We start from the raw sequence: 20,442 nt of genomic DNA on the forward strand, positions 1-20,442 counted from the left end.
AAGTTCTAGAAGGAACATTGTTTCTATATTACTCGCAATGATTATAAAAACCAATTTTTATTTGAAACACTTTTGCATTGTAGGTTTGCAAAATGATGTTTTCTAAACCCAACTGGCAATAGTATTAAAATGGAGTCAAAAGCTATACAAACAATTGCATATAGTAAGAAGATAGGTAATTTATGTTCCTAAGCATCTCGTTTATATAACTTACCCATCATATTCCAGATCCATCACTTCTGTTTTGCTTGAGATTATAACATTTTAACTTGTCATTTTTGCTTCCTGCATTTTCAATAACACATCATTAACTCTGGAATTTAATGTGAAATCTGTCTTTGTTCTTCCTTCCCGACTCATAAAGACTATATGAGAGATACACAGTAAACCTGGGCCATTTTCTCTCTTTGTCTCTCTCTATCTCTCCTTCTGTTTCTCAAAAGATATACTTAAAGCTGCTGTTTCGGGAATCAGCATCAAACACCTCCTCTCCCCTCCCCTGTCAGGGGCTTACATGATAGGATATCCTCTGAAAATATGCTGTGAATGTTTTATGAGTGTGCTGTTACTTAACCAGGAAGTCTGGAAGAAGGAGAATGACCTAACCTGCCACATTTTCTTTATGAGAACATCTTCCTTGTGATCTATGGCTTCATGAAGTAGGCATAGAGTTTCAAAGTTGCCCTTGAATCCCAGGTCAAGCAATGCCACCAACACATATTCTTTCCTGTCACACATTTCAATGAACTTGTAGTTTCCCAAGCCAATGTCGTTACTTTGAATTTGATTTGTGAGCATTCCACAAAAAGGTATATATGGCCATATAAAATAAACAGAAGAACCTGACTTTGATTTCCATTCTTATATTTGAATTCCTGAGTGGATGCCTCACATGGCCCATGTTGATCTGTATCTTCTTCCTTTTATTCCTCCCTCTCTCCCTCTTTCCCTTCCTTCCTTCTTTCCCTCCTCGTTTTCATTATTTCTTTCAGATGATAAAGACAAGAAGAAAAATGACTAGAGAAGCTAGTTAGAAATGATCCTGAAACTTTGATAGAGGACAAAAACAAAAACAAATGCTCCTCCTCCAAACACCCATTTTTCTCTTAAGAACCTCTGGGGAACTAGTTAAAATGGTTGCTAGGCAGCCTGTTCTTCATCTCATGATGGGTTAGAACTATATTCATGTTTACTGAGATACTCTGGCAAAATTCTAAAATGACTAGCCTTTTATTTTATAGCTCCAATTTAATTAATAGCTAACATTTTAGGCATATTTATAGTAATTGAATATATGGAAATATATTCTATGAGTTAGATATGCTTCTAGAGTTCCATCACTTTTTTAGCAAGTTGTTTTTTATTTTTTTAATCTCTATATTTTACTGTCTTGGAGTTTTCTTGGAAATTGTATACACCAATCTACTCACGAAATATCTGGTCTATTTTATCATTCTACAAAAAGAGCTATATTTTCCACCACTTCCCTTGAGAGACTTTACCTGAATCTATTAGCAATGAGATTGTCAAAGAAATTTTATTAAGAACTAGAAAGATAGATAAATGGTATATTATGCATTCATGCACACACATACACATACATAATTGTGAATATACATGCTAATTTTCATAAAAAGTCATGCACATGTATGACTTCTATTTCTGGTTTTAACTGCATTAACTATGATAAAATTATCTTTTCTTTATAGTCTATAGATCTCTATATATTTTTATCTTTTTTCATTTTGGGGAGATCTAAAGTACTTTAAAGATTTCTTTGTTTATCTCTATGTTGTGTTATTTATTTTTATTGCTTTTCTCTTGAATATTTATTTCAGATATTCACATAAGTAAAATAGCCCACATATAGTCTCCATAAGAAATGGGGAACCAAGGGAGTGACAGGTTGTTATCTAAGTCATGCTGCTGAAGGAATATCATATTTCTGGCCCAGGTTCGTCTACATCCTTGCCATTGGTCTCCTTTTTCTTCGTGACTCATTGTGAATTCATCTGTAACACTCTGTCATCTATTAGTCTTTCAGTTCTTACTATGTTCCAAAGCTAGTACATAGGTTGAATTCCATATTCCCAGACCAGGGTTTCTTAACCTATAGTGAATGCATTATAGGTTAGTGCCCATCTATATCTGCCCCAACTTTTTATTTCATGGTCCTTTTTTCAGTTTTGTTTTATTTTATTTATTTATTTATTTATTTATTTGATTTTATTTTCTGAGAATATCGACTGTGTGTTCCACCAGGTTTTTAAGGAGACTCTAAGAATACTAAGAAAGTTTATCCAAGATAGCAATTAAGATCTTTGTAATAACCCTGAGTGATTGTAGACACTCCTTCACTCTCTCTGATGTTTATTTCATTTTTATTTTATTGTACAGTATTGATTGCACTGTATTTTATTTTATTTTTATATTTTTTGGTTTTCCCAAGGAGTTTATTTAGTCAGACCTGGGGACAGGAAGGCTCTACATCTAAAGGAAGGTGTTGGGTCTCTTGGTGGTGAAGTGTCCCTTGTGCTGGCAACACAGGACCCAGCAGGGCAGCAGGAACTTGATCTTGGAATTGAGACTGCTTAACTGCCAGAGGGCAGCACTTTCTGGCTGCAGTCTCCTCCACCTTCATGATTTGGATCTGGTGTGCCCGGGTCTGTGTTCTGGGCACACATCTGCAGTGGTTAGGTCCTGTTATTCCCGGTACGTGTTTTGGGTGCTCCTTCAGGGTCATAGAGCAGTCAGATGCCAAAGTTCTTCACTACAAGGGGGATTTTTTTGAACAAATGTCCAAAGTAGACAATTTCCCCTGAAGACTTCCTCAGATCTAAAAGTGAAAAGCAAGGTACCAGAAACAGGACTTGGTGACATCATGATTAGGTACAAGGATTGCATGTGATCCGGGGTGGACTGTGGCACTTGGGTTGACGACAGGCAGTACCCTCCCATTTTGTACTCTGACAGTGTTCCCGAGGCCTTCATGGCACCCTCTCTGCTCTTGCTACCACCCAAGAAAGGTAGTTTTTTGTCATTTTAGTTGAACTTACTTCATCTCTCCATTAATGCTGATAGGTCAGATCTTGAAAATTCTGAATCCCTAGATAACAAAGTACTTAATAAAAGGGGTAGCCAGTGGGTGTGGATGGTCTTCTCAGCATCCTTAACAAACTGTGTGACATTGGATGAGTCATTTAATCTTGATGTTCCTCAGCTACTTTGTCTTGAAATGGTGATGCTAGTAGTTACTTTACTTCCTTTGTAGGATTACTATGAGGATAAAGTCGAATAAGTAAAAAGCTAAAACATGTATCTATATATAGATATAGATATAGATATGGATATATATGAAACATCCGAACCCTGAATGTAAATAAGGCAAGTATTTGCTTTCCACTACAGTGGTCCATCAACAAATCTGTTGGCCAACATTCTGATATTGAATATTCACATACAATATAGTAGTTCCATTTAATCTGAGGGAAGAGTATTTAAGCCTTCCCAACACAGGACTTCCCCTTCTGCTCTTTAAGTATTTTCCTAGGTGTATGGAAAGCTATATGTTAGGGTAGTGAAAAAGGTAGTCAGATGAATTTAAGCTTTTATCTCTATCTTACCATTTACTAGATCTGGGTCCTTGGGAAGTTAGTCCTTTATGAATGTCAGTGTTCTTTATACCTTTGAAGAAATCAACTATAGATTTATTTTCCTAACATCAGTTTTGTGCTTGTATAAGTCTTTTGATTTTTTCCCCCCACTACCTACTTTTTAAAGTCTAATTATAGTGTTGTCTTGAATTTACTGGTGTTTTATCACTTCCTCTAGGATCATCTGTGAATGCTATAAAAATGTTATTAGCCTATTCCTATAGCAGAGAGAAATTCTTGAGGATCTGCCGAAACTTCTGAAGATAAATTTTTTTTCTTAGCTCTGTTTATTAATACCTCAATTTTTAAACTACCCTTCTTGAAGTAAAGCAAAAATACCCTGTAAAGACTATATCTAAGCTCAAAGTGAAGAAAAGCTAGATCATCACAATTTTGGCCCTTTTTTCCTGTTTTCTTGTTTAACAAACAATTATTCTTTGGGTAACTTGAATCCATTTAAACACAAAAATTTAATTTTAGATTAATTTGTTTCTAATACCTTTTTAAGTGATCCTGAAACATATATTTTTCTAGAATTTTCAAGGAATATCATCATGTAAATGACTTCAGTTTCTCTTGTAAAATATATCTATGAAACAAACAAGAAATGACTTTGGCTAAGTTATCCTGAGACTAAAGGTAAAATACAAAGATTTGTTAAATTTAAAAGTAAAGGAATTAAGAGGATAGCTAGCAGATATGTCTTTGTTCCTTCCTTCCCTTCTTTCCTTTCTTCCTGTATTAATTAACTATAATGTTAATAACATCTGCAATTTACTTGCAGTGGATTCAGGATAAAGAGAGAGGAAAATATGCAAAAATGGAAAATGTTAACAATTAGTGGAAATTCACATTTATTGTACTACTCTCACTTTTTCCATAGGTTTGACATCTTTGAAGATATAAATTAAAAATGTGTATATATATTTAGCTCCTAAAATATATCAGGTACTTTCCTAGATACTGGGATAATTCAGTATTGGACCAAAAAATAAAGTCCTTACCCCCTGGAGCTTATGATATTATGCAGGTAACAACCATTAAGCCAGTAGTCACACATTTTTTTTTTAATGATTTGTATTAACCTATGATGTATTATTTGCCCCAGGGGTACCGGTCTGTGAATCATCAGACTTACACATTTCATAGCACTCACCATATGACATACCCTCCCCAATGTCCATAACCCAACCATCCTCTCCCTACCTCCCCATTTCCTGGAAACCCTCAGTTTGTTTTGTGAGATTAAGAGTCTCTTATGATTTGTCTCCCTCCTGATCCTATCTTGTTTCATTTTTTTTTTCCTTCCCTACCCCCAAACCTGCTACTCGGCCTTTCAAATTCCTCATATCAGGGAGATTATATGACCATTGTCTTTCTCTAATTGACTTATTTCACTCAGCATCATACCCTCTAGTTCCATCCACATCAGTGCAAATGGCAAGATTTCATTTCTTTCGATGGCTGCATAGTATTCCTGTATGTATGTATGTATGTATGTATGTATGTATGTGTGTGTGTGTGTATATATCTATCTATATAGATATATATATATACCACATCTTCTTTACCCATTCATCTAGTTACACAATTCTTAAAATCAGTGTTGGTAAGTAAGATGAGTGAACCTGATGTTTATGTAGGATGCGTCTGACTCCTTGCATCTACTGGTCCAGCCTAGCATTGGAAACCTGGACTGGGTGATTGTTTAGCTTCAGAGCCTTCATATAGGACCAAGTCACTGGTTTCAAATCAAGAAAATTAAATGCTATATCTGGGCTTTTATCTCATGTTCTTCCCAACCTTTTAGTCCCTGCTTCACCTTGCAATCCATGGGATCTATAGCCTACTTCTTTTTATATATATATAATATATATATATAATTATATATTATATTATTTATATTATATATTTTCATATTTCTGAATGAAATATAATATATTTGAATGAAATATATGAAATATCCATTTTCATAATATTTATATTATATATTATATATAATTATATATTATATTATATTATATATAAAATTTATATATAAATTATTTATATATATATATAAATAATTTCAAACACTACTCATGATATAAGGATAAGATGTAGGGAAACGATCTCTTGAACTCTGAACTCTGCCAAGTTTTAGATTCTGAGTAGAAACTTTTCTTGGAGTCATACGATTAATAGACTACGAATGGATGCATTGCGTATAGTTTCAGGGACATTCCTCTGACAGGAAGTTGCTTGCTTTCAACTTCCTTTTCCCAAAGACTGGATTGGGGGGGGGTGGTTAAGAGCCAGCTTTCACTATTCCAACAACCATGTGCATGACCTTGTAGAGTAGTCACCTCTCAGGCCTGGATCATGCCCCTAGTCCTGTCCTATTACTTAAGAAGAAAATAAAATTAACTCTGGTTTGAACTGCCCTGATTTTAGTTTTCTTTTCTTTCCTTTTATTTATTTACTTTTTAAGGTTGCTTTTTTTGGAGTCAGTTTGGCCTGTACTCTAACTAATGCACACCCTAACTAAAAATCCAGGAGTCATAATTGAGTTTTCCTTCTTTGTGCCTCATTTTTTCTTTCCTCCTAATCCTCCTTGACCCTTGTTCTAACTATTGAAGTAGTCACAAGTAGACTTGGTCTCTGAACCTTCCAACTCCCTCATCTCTTCCTTATTCTTCCTTTATCTTTCTGAAGCCCAAGCTGCATTTGTATTACTTGTACTCCTCAAGGATATTAGGTCCTTTCCCTGTTTGTGTTTTTAAGTGCTGCATGTTTTGGCTTTACCTCCTATGTCATGCCCAGGTGGTTCTGAGAGAGGACAACCTCTCCCAACTTCTTCATTTACTGAAAGTCTCATAATTTCTGAAATTCTAATAAGGCTGGCTTTACTTTCACCTATTATGTGAAAATCTTTTCTCAGTTCCTCAGATTCAACTCATAGTTCTTGTACTATTTATACAAAACTTTGCTTTTACCTCTTTCAGAGTGTTTTATTCAGCCAAATATTGTAATTTCTTTAATATATACCTATCTCTACCACTGGAATATAAACTCCATGAGAATATGCACTGTATTTTATTTTTCTGTATCATTTTCATTGCTATCACCCACAGAAACTTGCATATTTCTCCATACATCAGACGTAACAAAAAATATTTATTGAGTTTACTGACTTAAGGAAGGTTAAACTCCCCAATTCCTTCCTGAATTAGAATGATCCTTGCTGGAAGCCAAGAGACTCACAGAGAAAGCTTATAAGAGAAAGGAAATCAGAGAGAGGGGAGGATTTTATACCCTTCCCCAAACTGGGTGTTTTAGTTTATTTACTTTAAGCAAGACATGATTTCCATTTTCTAAAGGGAAAAATCTTGACTATATTATAAGAAAACGATAAGACTTTCTGGACATGAAAGAATTCTTACAAATAACTTTTGGATGAGTTAAGTGTAAAGAATCAGAAACATACAAATTAAATTTCCCTTGAGAGACATAAGGCTTAAAAATAAAGAAGAAACATCTTTGAAATAATAAAGAGCTCAAAACTTTGAGAAAAGATTTTAGAAAATAAAATACTAAAGTTTAATAATATGGTAAAATTGAACTCTAATGGCCCATTTTTCAGTATTTTTACTCCCTACTAACTTCCCCCAAATATGGATGTTTTCTAAATGACAGTCTCTTTTAGAATCATGGTTGGACTTAAGGGTCTCAATTATCTATCCTCTTACTTTATCAAAAAATGCTAAGGAGAACTTTTATTTAATAAGGCCTTACAATGCAATAAGTGTATTTCCAAAAATATCTCAATTTATCTGAACAACCATCCACATTTTCCAGATGTCACTGTTTTTCTTGAATCTCCAGTCCACGCTCTTGACTGTATCATATGCTGCTCTAGCATGACCTGCGAATCTTGCAACTTCTTCTAACTTCACAGATTATTATGGGGTAAAGGAATTTGTTATCTACCCTGAAAGTCTCACCATAACTTTGGGAAAAAGAAATAATACCGGCCTCATTTCTGAATTTGCTTATAACATTAATTTCAAATATATTTTGATAAATTGTGATTAGTTGGCCAGTGTGTGATATTAATAGTAACAACCAGGTAGAGAGCATGCTTTCTTATGTCAAGTGTTTTGCTAGGTATTTTAAACACCTAACCTAATTCTCCCAACAGCCACATAGAGAAGTTAATGTTATTCCCAGTCCACAAACAGAGAAATGAAAACTCTGAATGAGTAAGTGAAAAGCTCCTAGGAACACAACTAGTGGAGGTAGGGGTTTAATCCATATCTGTCTAATTCAACACCTTATACTCTTTACTACAATTACTTTATTTTTAAAGATTTTGGTTATTTATTTGACAAACAGATCACAAGTAGGCAGAGAGGCAGAGAGAGAGGAGGAATCAGGCTTCCCGCTGAGCAGAGATTCCCAACTCAGGGCTCGATCACAGGACCCTGAGATCATGACCTGAGCCAAAGGCAGAGGCCTTAACCCACTGAGCCACCCAGGTGCCCCATTTTTATATTGTTTTTACTTTGAAAGCTTTAAGCCATTAATAATAAAAATAGTACCATGATCATGAGCTTTATGCATATCAAATTGGAATAGTATACAAAATTAAATTATCAAGAGAAATTATTTTCTCTTGGGAAAATTTGTTCATGCAGGTCTGTAATTTTGTAAGATTAAAACCACATCAAACTATAGCTCAAAAATTCTTATAGGTTTATATATTAGCACTGCAATAAAATGAGCAGGAAAGCTACCCATCTATTGCTTTGTTTTACTTCTTATCCTGACAAATGGAAGCCTTATCTACAGACAGGAACTCTCAGGTGATATTTAGCTACTTTATCTTGGTTAATCCATGCGATGGAGTGAGATTTGTTAAGTAAGCAATAACACACAACACGATGCACATTGCACTGTAATGAAGCCATGCTTGAGCTTTTTGGTGATGCATTAAGATCTTACTCTGTTAGATGCTGTCATTCTTTAAAAAGTACTCTGGTATTAGCCATTCATGTCTTCATACCCTCCACCACTGAAAATAAAGAGAATGGGATGTAGGGTGAGAACATGGTTTTTTATTCCCACTTTCTATCAACTTTTAATAGTTTGACTTGGCAATATTGTCGGGTCAAAAATCAAAATAGTACAAAAAGATGGCCAGGGAAAGGCTTCACTCTCTCCTACCTTTCCCACCGTGATCCTTATCGCCAGAACAGGTAATCATTCCTGCTAGCTTCTTCAGTTTATCGTTTAGAGATCTTCTACGCCCATGCAAACAAATGCAAACATATATTCTCATTTTCTCTTTCTTCACTGTGTGGCCGCATACTATCCACACGGTCCTGCCCTTGGCTTTTTCACATGATTTCACGCCTTGGAGATCTTTACAAATATTCTGGCTGTTTCATAGTATTGCGTTATTTAGAGTCAGTTTGTACTTATTTAACCAAAAGTTTCTATATGAGCTAGGAAAACATCTGGGTAAGGAGAAAGCATATACAAAGGAATATAATACCTCCCAAACGTGCTTGCCTCTGTCTTCTATCCCGTTTGTGTTAGGGGCCATTAGGCCCTAGCCCCCATTAGGGGCCAGGTGTCCTGTGATTAAATCTGGCTAAAAATATAGGATCAGAAGGGACACGTGTCATCTCCAGAGGCAGTGAAAAACTCACCTGTGATTTTGATTCTCTCTGCCAGTATGCAGTGAACAAGAAACTGCTTGTCCCTGACATGACAGCTACAAAGATGTGGGCTTTGACCACTTCACATGCTTGAGCCAATTGGGCTGCAGACTCTCTACCAACCTGCAGTGGGCATGTGTTGCTTCGTTATGATTTGGGGCTTATTTTGATATCCTATGGAATCATGCATCTCAGACTGGAGGAAACTTTGATAATGTTTAATGGCCAAGTCCTTAGGATGTGCAGGTTTTGTTTTTGTTTTTGGTTTTTTTTTTCCTGGAGAGTCATTAGTAACCATTAGGTTCCTAAAAGCAGTCCAGAGCCTGGAATAATTTTAACATTATTCATCTGGCTACACCTCTCATTTGTGGACAATAACAATGAATGCCAAAGAGACAGGGTTATTGCTTGCGAGGCTCTGGCTAGATTGTAGATGTCCTTTCTCTCCGTTCTGCCCACACTTCATCATGGCCCACTCCTGGAGAGTTCAGTGGCAGTCTAGAATAGGCCAACGGCATTAAACACACAGCCCCGGATAGAGCTAGCTTCATCAACATATATATCCTATTAGTAGTGATGCGCGGCCACACAGCCATTCTGTCTTATGTACTTGACTACATATGACTGGTTCATAGTCTTCTTCATTTTATCTCTCCAAATTCTCAAGCCAAAAATTAAGGAGGTACTCCTGATCTGTCACTTTAGCCAAACCACCAAACCACCAAAAATTAATTTCATTAGTCTTTCCTTCAGAATATATATTCTGAATCTATATGTGTAATTTTGAAATATACCCAAACTGTTTAGCACCAGGCTCGTCACTGCTGTCACAATGCATGGGCCTCCCTTAGGTGATGCTGACAGCTTCTTCTCTCCCCACTTCCATTCATAACACCCTCTGAACTTTTGTGAGGAAAGCTAAATTTCCTTTTTGAAAAGTAAATCTGAATGTCTTAATGGCTTCTTACTACATTGAGGAAACAAAAAAATATTTTTAAGCATAGCCTATCTAGGGGAGGAAACCTTTTCGTTCTTCCAGTTTAGGTTCTTTAGCTGGTCTAGTAATTTAATTGACATAAGACAGGCGAACAGAACAAAAACAAACTTAATTTCATACATATGGAAGCTTACAAAAATATGAGACCTAAAGAAGTGACCGAAGTATGCCTTTTAGATAAAGGAATAATAAATTTTTGAAGAATTGACAAGACAAAGAAGTTGGGCTTAGGTTAGCAAGTTAATGAAGAAGTAACAAGGTTTGTTTACACAGCCTTCTCAGCCCTGAACTCCCTAGTCTGGGGATAAGGATGCATTCTACCCTCCAGGTGGAAATTTATTTCCTGCTTTCAGAGAGAGAGGAGAGTCGCAGTGTTCTTGCACAGGCCATTTCTTAAGCAACTTTAATTCAAAATAATCAACAAGTCAAGGTGGCATATTTGGGGCAACCTTCCCTGAACCCCATCATTATACGGCTCTTCCCAATGGACCCCCAGCTGTGTGATTGGTTTCATCAGTGGAAGATGCTTCACAGACACTTGCAGGGATAAATATTCCTTATTTTGGTATCTCCTCAAAGGTCATCACCAGGAGGGTCCTGCCCTGACCACTCCTTGCCTCTACCACTCTCTATGCATTCATTTTATAGACATTAACATTTGATTTAAAAAATATGCTTATTGGGCGCCTGGGTGGCTCAGTGGTTAAGCCGCTGCCTTCGGCTCAGGTCATGATCTCAGGGTCCTGGGATCGAGTCCCGCATCGGGCTCTCTGCTCAGCAGGGAGCCTGCTTCCTCCTCTCTCTCTCTCTGCCTGCCTCTCTGCCTACTTGTGATTTCTCTCTGTCAAATAAATAAATAAAATCTTTAAAAAAAAAAATATGCTTATTTATTTATGGTCTGTCTGTCTTCATCTACATTGTAGGCACCATGAGGTTGGGGAATCTCATCTTTTTTTTTTTTTCTTTCTTTCTTTCTTTCTTTTTTTTTTTGCTCAAAATTGGGTCACAGTATCTAGAATACCAGTTGGCATCCATTAGTACTTAATATTAATTAAATCAGTCAATCAGTGTTCATTCTCCAACTCTTATCTGAGCTGTTGCTTCAGTGAGAATTCCCTTCCTTTTTCTTCTGTCATCTGAGCACTGCCCATCTTTCAGGGATACACTTCTATGATTCAGCTACCTCTTGCCTCTCCTTTTCTATTTCTTTTTCTGGCCCTTACAACAGTGGCAGCTACGAAACAGGCCTTTTGATCTTGACAGGAGAGAGAGTGTCACCTGGGATTTTAAAGACTCACCTCATATCTGCTTTGGATCCTAGTACTATTGGGGTATGATCTTGGATAACTCATTTAACATCTCTGAATCTCAGTTTTATAATCTGTGAAATGAAAACTATAAAAATGGATTCCAATGATGATAGGCTCCCTTGGAGCTGCCTCCCCACTGTGCTGAGTCTGTATTCATTTAATACACACAAATTAAAGGACATGGTTCATGTTTATGGATACCTGAAAACACAGTGTTAATATAAAAGATAACCATCATCATTGTCATCATCATCGTCATCATCATCATTATTTGTTGTGTGAAGCTCTAGTTCACCTCCCTGATTGAATTTTCTGGGTGTTTCCTATCAGCAATAGTAACAGTGTCAATAAGGAAACCCAGGAATGAGCCCTTCAAGCTTTATGGCATTTGTTCCAAGAATATTATATGGATATTATGAGGCCTCTTATGAAGTTAAAAACATTATTGCTTTTTTTATAACTATGTTTTATGTAAAGTAGGAATTTTCTTTTTATACCATAGAAAATATGGTGTGTTTTAGCAAGAATGGAATTACAAGGGCACCAAAATTTTATGTCTTTCATCAAATTTTCACCAATTGGTGTTAGCAGATAACTTCCCTAGTTGTAGAAGCCTTGTTTTCCTTCCTTTAATTAATTGGCTACTGATTACAATGAAATGAGCTGCTTTATACACACACACTCTTTTTCACCTGAGCCAATTCTGTAATAACCCTCAGCAGCATCATATCAATGTCTGTTATCTAAGTGTGTGTATCATGCTTATACAGCAGGCTGCCAAAGAACCTCTTCAAATGCATCTTGCACAACTAAGCAGTGAAAACTTGCTCATGCACTCCAAATCAGACTGTGTAAGAGCAGTAAATTGTTTCCTTGGTGGTTTTGACAACATCGCCTCTGAACATAATTGAATGTCATTCGTTTATATGTTTGCAAATAAGGTCCCAGTGACATTGCACCTGGGAATGTGTACACTTGGTCGTCTGTTTATGACAGAGGAGCCAGACATATGGCCTGTGGCCTCGGTTTGGCCCCAGAGCTGTTGCCAAGTCCTCCTACCAGTTTGCAGCCAGTCTGCCCCGTCACTGTGAATCAGCTCTGTAAGAAGCAGTGCTTCCATCAATAAATGAGCAGAAATGCAGCTTCCCCAACTGCCAACTCACGGGGCCTCCCGGCTCTGAGATGGCAAGAGTCCTTGATATGTGCAAGAGAATGTCACATGTTATGCAAATGAAAGAAGAATGATGAGGGAAGGAGAAAGAGAAATGCAATGACAACTAAACAGACAGATCTAGAAAAAGAGAAAAAAAAAAAGAAAAGATCCAACTGCATGAAAGTCCCGAAGTGTGAATTTTAATACCTATTCTACTCTAAAGCATTCCTGGGATACTGGGCAAATCTCTTTTACCCCACGGATCTCAATTTCCTCTTCTGTAAAGTAAGAGAGTTGGACTAGTTTTTCAACTTTTTTTTTTTTACCATGAAATATTTTAATTTTGTCAGATTTCATATTGTAAAAGATTTTGTTGTAAGTAAACTGTATTTATTAATTTTTTCCCAACTATTATTAAGTGAATTTAGAATCAGACTCATTGGGTTGGTATAGTTTCAGGAAAAAAAAAAAGTGCATAGTGACTCTCTATACATAGAAATCCTTGGATTACGGAAAATCCCTTAGACCTATAAATGTTCCATGGATTGTTGCTCTTCTTGAGAACATATCTTTTTAGGTTTTTCTTTCAATAGATATTCAGTAAACACTGTGCTAGGCACTGGCAATGTTAGTACTGAATAACAAAAACCTTTCCTTTTTTTGTTTGTTTGTTTTTAAGGTTTTACTTTTTTTCATCAGAGAGAGAGAGTGTGTGCACAAGCAAGGGGAGTGGCAGGCAGAGGGAGAAGCAGAACCCCCTTGAGCAAGGAGCGTGATGCAGGACTGGATCCCAGGATCCTGGGATCATGACGTGAGCTGAAGGCAGATCTTTAACCAACTGCCACCCAGATGTTCCACAAAAACTGTTCTTTTTTTTTTTAAGGTTTTATTTATTTATTTGACAGAGAGAGAGAGAGAGATCACAAGTAGGCAGAGAAAGAAGGGAAACAGGCTCCCTGCTGAGCAAAGAGCTTAATACGGGGCTTGATCCCAGGACCCTGGGACCATGATCTGAGCTGAAGGCAGAGGCTTAACCCACTGAGCCACTCAGGCACCCCCACAAAAACTATTCTTAAGGAACTTCGTAAGTGGTAGAGAAACTAGCAGAAAAGTCCAATTCAGCAAAAATAGAAAATATAATAATAGAGCTAAAAATCAAATGTAGGATCAAGAGAAGGTCTATCACTCAATAGCCTCATTGAAAGAAAACAAACAAACAAAGAACAATGACAACCAAACTCTATTTGTAGAGACTCACTTAACATGAGGGACCATCTGTTCATATTGCTTTACCAAAGTGTGCTGCATGGAACCAAATCCCTAGGAGACGCTCTTTCAAAAATAGAGTCCCAAACTTAATTTTGCTTGACAAACACAATATTTTCTATCCCACTCTGAAAGATTTATAATGCATATTTGCATATTAAAGGCTCTAGAAAATCCCTAATGTAAAGAAACATATTTAACTTGGTTTGATATAGATTTTTTTTTCAAATATTTGACCAAGGAATCTACTTTTGTAGAATACAAAATAGTGAACCATAGGTTAAGGCCCTCTAAACATGGCTCTTTTTATTTGTGTATGTTTATGTGATGGGAACACTTAAGACCTACCCTTGCAGCAAATTTCAAGCATACAATAGAGTGTCATTAACTGTAGGTGCAATGCTGTACACTCGCTCTCCAGAATTATTCATCTTTTTTTTTTTTTTTTAAAGAATTTATTTATTTATTTGACAGAGAGAGAGATCACAAATAGGCAGAGAGACAGAGAGAGAGATGAGGAGAAGCAGGCTCCCTGCTGAGCAGAGAGCCCGATGTGGGACTCGATCCCAGGCCCCTGGGATCCTGACCTGAGCCGAAGGCAGAGGCTTAACCCACTGAGCCACCCAGGTGCCCCCAGAATTATTCATCTTATGTAACTGGAACTTTGTCCCTTTGACCAACATTTCCCAATTTCCCTCTCCATCCTGTTTAAATGTAGCTCTTGGAATAAACAAGATGAAATCAGAGCCATGTTTCTTTTTTTTTTTTTTTTTTTAAGATTTTTTATTTATTTGTTTGACAGAGATCACAGGTAGGCAGAGAGAGAGAGAGAGAGGAGGAAGCAGGCTCCCCGCCGAGCAGAGAGCCTGATGCGGGGCTTGATCCCAGGACCCTGGGACCATGACCTGAGCCGAAGGCAGAGGCTTTAACCCACTGAGCCACCCAGGTGCCCCAGAGCCATGTTTCTTGATCACATTATTTGGTGATCCATGGCCAGCCTCCTCCTATAAGCCCTCAAGACTTACAAGACTGGTATTACTGAGCTGTACTTCAGCAGTTTCCATTTAAAAAGAAAAAGCTCTAGGAAATGCATTGAAGTTTTTATAAAGATTTTGAAGTTGCTGCTCACACATCACTCAGCAGAAATTCAGAATATAATTTTCCTTCAGGTACTGTTCTCAGCAATGGGGTATAGCTCCTAATAGTTTGTTTTTAATCATGTTGACACTTTGACTTAACTGGTCATTGTTGGCAGAAAAGATCAGAGTAAAATTTATGACCTGTATTTGAAAATATGGAGAAACTTACATGCATATTTAGGTATTAATTTCACCCTTGATTTCATCTTGCTATTCCTTTCTCATTATCCACCTAATTTTCTCATTTTTTAAATTTATGAACACTATGGTTTTTTAAATATTTATTTATTTGATGGGAGGGGGAGAGGAGAGGAAGAGAGAGTCCCAAGCAGACTCCACACTGAACAGAAACTTATGTGGGGTTTGATCCCAAGACTCCAAGATTACATCCTGAGCTGAAACTAAGAGTCAGATGCTTAACCGACTGGGCTACTCAGGCACCCCTGAAAACTATAAATTTTATAAATATTGAAATTCAGATAAGTATCAGTCTAAAAATTCAACCAATTTAAAATGAATTAAAAATTCCACGTTCAGGGACGCCTGGGTTGGCTCAGTTGGTTAAGCAGCTGCCTTCGGCTCAGGTCATGATCCCAGCGTCCTGGGATCGAGTCCCACATCGGGCTCCTTGCTCAGCAGGGAGCCTGCTTCTCCCTCTGCCTCTGCCTGCCGTTCTGTCTACCTGTGCTCGCTCTCTTCCCTCTCTCTCTCTCTCTCTGATAAATAAATAAAATATTAAAAAAAAAATTCCACGTTCATCCTTCTCTCTTTACCTTATCAAATTTCTATTCTCCCTAATTGTATTCATGGTTATAAACTACTTTGGGCTTTCTAGATCTGAATAGGTCTATCTAGACCTATTTGGTATTTCTAGATCTATCTTTCTAGATCTAGTTAACAGGGTTTTATTCTATGTTTTATTTTATTTTTATAATTTGTATGTCTGGGAATTTTTTCCATGTCATCTTTTTTAATGACATTATATTCATATAATAAATAAACCCTCCCTTAATCATTCCACTATGGCTATTTTCCAGCTTTTTCCTTTTCAAACAAGGGTACACCAGATATCCTTATACATATGTCAGCAAAATCACATTTTTTTTCAATTCAAAAGTATTTCTTAAATATTTTATTTATTTATTTGAGAAAGCACTCATGAGAGAGAGCATGAGAGAGACTGAGGGAGCACGAACTGGGGTGGAGAGGAGCAGAAAGAGAGAAGACTTCCTACTTCCTACTTAGGGAAGCCAGATACGGGGCTCAATCCTAGGTCCCTAAGATCATGACCTGAGTCAAAGGCAGACACTTGACTGACCGAGCCACCCAGTTACCCCTCAATTAAAAAGTATATTCTTTAAGATTTTACTTATGTATTTGACAGGGAGAAAGATCGTGCACAGGATCAGAAGCAGGGGGAGAGGGAGAAGCAGACTCCCTGCTGAGCCGGGTGCCCACTTAATCCCAGGACCCCCAGATCATGACTTGAGTGGAAGACAAATTCTTAACAATCTGAGCCACCCAGGCACCCCTCAGTTAGAAAGTGTTAGTTGATGGTGATTATTTGGTTGATAATTATTTTAGGATATTTTTGGTTTCCTTTTCTTTTCCTTCGTGTGTGTGTCTGTGTGTGTGTGTGTATGTGTGTGTGAGATTCATCAGTGAGCAAGAAAGTTAAGCTGCCCTTCTGCAGCTTAAAAGTTAATGGTGGAGACAGGTAATTTAAAAATATAAATAGTAAAAAGTAAATTGTACAATGTGTTACAAAGTGACCAATCTATGGAAAAAAGCAAAAGCAGAGCAGGAAAAGTAGCTTAGAATGGTGTGGATTACCACTCTAAATAAAATTAGGGCAGAACTTATTGAAAAAGTGATGCGTGAACTAAGACTTGAATGAGGTGGGGAAGATAACCATTGGTAGATCACTTCCAGCCCAGATCTTGCAAGACGTAGGAGGACTTGAGAGTTTACTTCAAGTGACATGGGGATCCAAGGAGGGTGTTAGAAGAGGAGGCACATGACCTGACTGCTGTTTGTTGACTTGTATGTTGAGAATAGATCATACTGAGGACAATACAGGTGGGTGCAGGGAAACCAGAGAGGAGCCCGTTACAGTAATTTAAGAAAAAGATAATGGAGCACAGGGGAGAGTAGTAGAAATGGAAGAGGAAAACTGTGGCCAGAGTGAGGACAGCTAGTAGATTGTTTGTATGCTGATGACAACGATCTGGTAGAGATGGGGAAATGATGTTGCAACAGACAAGGGGCATTGCTGGAAAAGGTTTTTGGGTAAATAGAAGCTCTGGAATCTAGAAGTTATGTGGAGGGATTGGCTTTTGATTTTGGTACAGAGAATGCTCCCCTGGTAACAAGGTGAGAAGCAGAGAATGTGGGTTCATATATGGTAAGTGAGTAGATGTGGGACTCAGTGATGTTCTCTCCCTTTTTTTAAAGTTTTTTTTTTTAATTTGTTTATTTAGCAAGCTCAAGTTGGGGAAGGGGCAGAGGGAGAGGGAGAGAAAGACTCCCAAGCTAACTCCAGGCTGAGCATGGAGCCCAAGGCGGGGCTGGATCCAACAACCCAGTGATCATGACCTGAGCCTTAATCAAGAGGCAGACGATACTGACTGAACCACCAGGCACTCCCAATGTTCTCTTTATCATTTGCTGTTTTATTCATGAAATTGGATGTACAGTTACCAGCTGGGAGTAAAGAGAGGGGAGGAGGTACTGTAAATATACAGAAGGAAGAGAAAATGTGAAATCGAAACAGGAGAGTGGAGGAATTAATTAATTGGAAATTGCATGATTGCCTGACTAGATTAAGAGATCCCATTAGATTTGTGGTTACGATTTTAAAATGAGATGCATAAGGATGTTGTGTATTTTTCCCTTTAAGTTTAGTTAGAGTTGTAGGCATAGAGAACGGTGATCGGGATTTAACCAAATTGTGGTCTCACCAAACAAGTAAAAATAATAAAACTCAGGCAGACAGTTAAGGGTATATGTCAGGAAATGATTATAAGGATTACCCATGGAATTTAAGTTGGATAAGGTAGAGGGGGGAGATGAGAACATCAAAGGGGTGAGAGACAGTAAAAAGTTAGTTGAATCAATTGATTAGATTTTCCAGTGGGAGCAGAGTATTTGGTGTTTGAAACTGGAGAAAGTAAATTAGAAAGATCATGATCAGAGGGGCACCTTGCTGGCCCAGTTGGTGGAGCATGCAACTATTGATCTTGGGGTCATGAGTTCGAGCCCCAGGTTGGGTGCGCAGATTACTTAAGAAAAAGATAGATGGTGATCGTAGAGGGACATACGTAGCTGAAATTATGGAGGGGTTGTACTTTATGATAATGAATGTAACAGAGTACAAAATCACTAGAAAATGGAATTCAAGGATCAGAGAATTTAGGGTGTCACAATGACTTACCTGAAATATTGAAATTACAATTGAAAACAAAGCCTGTGTAAAAGAGCAAATGAGCCAGAAGCTGAAAGTCAAGAACCAAATAGGGTAGATATGTCTAGGAATGTAAGGCAAATTAACAATGAGAAATGTTGGATGATAGGACTAGATGACATGAGATTCAAAAATAGGAAATTTGGGGAAGAGGACAAAGAGACTGCATTGAAAGAGGCAATGAGGAATAATAAAATGCACCTACGCCAATACCAGCTCCAATAAGGGAAAAGTTGTGGGAGTAAAAAGAGCTGTCATCTGACAGATTTGCAGGGAAACCAGCACCTTTGGTAGGGAGCCAAGTTTTCATTAGATAAAGAGCAAATTAAACAATAGAAAAGTGATTGTAGATGTAAGGAATTTTTCTAAGGATCAACTGTGAATTCCAGAGAACACAATGGAAGACTATCTGAAGATGGAAAGGTATAAGAAGGGGTATGACTGTGGGGCGTACAGAGAATTACGGGGTTTGGGTTTAGGAAGAGAGAGATACCTTGGAAACTATGTAAAGATGAAAGACAAAAGAAATTAATTCTGGTGGATTCAAGGAACATGATGGTTATACAGCATGGGTTAGGAGGGATATGGGTCTTTGGAACTCTTTCTTGATTCCAGTCAGTGGAAGCAAGAAAGCCTGGGTATTTGGTCACTGGATTAACAGATATTCATTGAGCACCTACTATGTATCATACATTGTTACAGGTGCTAAGGATTCAGCTCTGACCAAAACCAAAACACTGTCTTTACTTTATGAAACTTACATTCAAATAAAGGCAACAGAGAACAAATAAACAACTGGGAAACATTAATATCCAGTTACTAATAAGGGCCACAAATAACAATGAACCAGAAGAGGGAGATAAAGAATAAAAGGAGTATTATTTTCTATGAGGTATTTAGGGAAGATATCTTTGAGCAGTTGAGTAAAGTACCTGAATGAAATGAAGTAAGTTTTGCAAATAACTGAAGGAACAGAATTCAGACAAAGTAATAGCAATTATAAAGACCCTGAGAAAATAAAGCATTGTGTGTATTTAAGTGACAGCAAGATAGACAGTATGACAGGTGTACAATAGGAGATGGGGGGAAGAATAATAGGGAGTTACAAGAGGTTGGAGCAGCAGCCAGGATCCTGATTTAAATGTATGAATAGTAAGTGTGTGTGTGTGTGTGTGTGTGTGTGTGTGTGTGTGTGTGTGTTAAGACATACAAAAGATATATCCATTCCCAGGAAGTTTGAATAGACTCTACATATCTTCCCATAAAACTCCAATTTACACAATAAGATGGACCACTTTTATAACTCTTCCTAAAATAAAATTAGTAATGATCTTTATAAATGTACCTCACTTAAGGGGCAATATTATCACTTAAATATGTATTTTAAATGTTTGCTGGTTATTTGCATATTATTTATGTTTGATTATTTTTGTTCATTATTTTATTTGTTTTAGAATTATATTTACTTGGAACTTTTCATTTGATATGGATTTCAAATCCTTATCTATGATATATGTTGCAAATATACACTTCTGGTTTGTCACTTGCATTATCATTTTGTTTTAGTATAAAAAAATTAAAATTTATATATAGTTGACTGCATTATTCTTTTCTTTCATGGTTTCTTAATTTTATCTATACTTGAAAAAATTTATCCAAAAGAACACAGAAATGCAATTTTATATTTTCTTTTCCCATATGTTTATAATTTTTATTGAATTCATAATTCATGTTATTTTTTAAAAGATTTTATTTATTT

The 20,442-nt window shown here is 37.0% G+C and overlaps 1 pseudogene across 1 annotated transcript in view; it reads right to left on the reverse strand.

The window, feature by feature from the left end:
* Positions 1–11,877: 11,877 nt before the first annotated feature.
* LOC309843230 (GTPase NRas pseudogene) overlaps positions 11,878–20,442 on the reverse strand; it is a 94,052-nt pseudogene continuing 85,487 nt past the window's right edge. Inside the window, exon 3 of the transcript in view lies at positions 11,878–11,985. The product of the transcript in view is annotated as a GTPase NRas pseudogene (transcript). The remainder of the gene's footprint in view (positions 11,986–20,442) is intronic.

This window comes from Mustela nivalis, assembly GCF_964662115.1.
Source record: "Mustela nivalis genome assembly, chromosome: 10".
Taxonomy (NCBI): Eukaryota; Metazoa; Chordata; class Mammalia; order Carnivora; family Mustelidae; genus Mustela; species Mustela nivalis.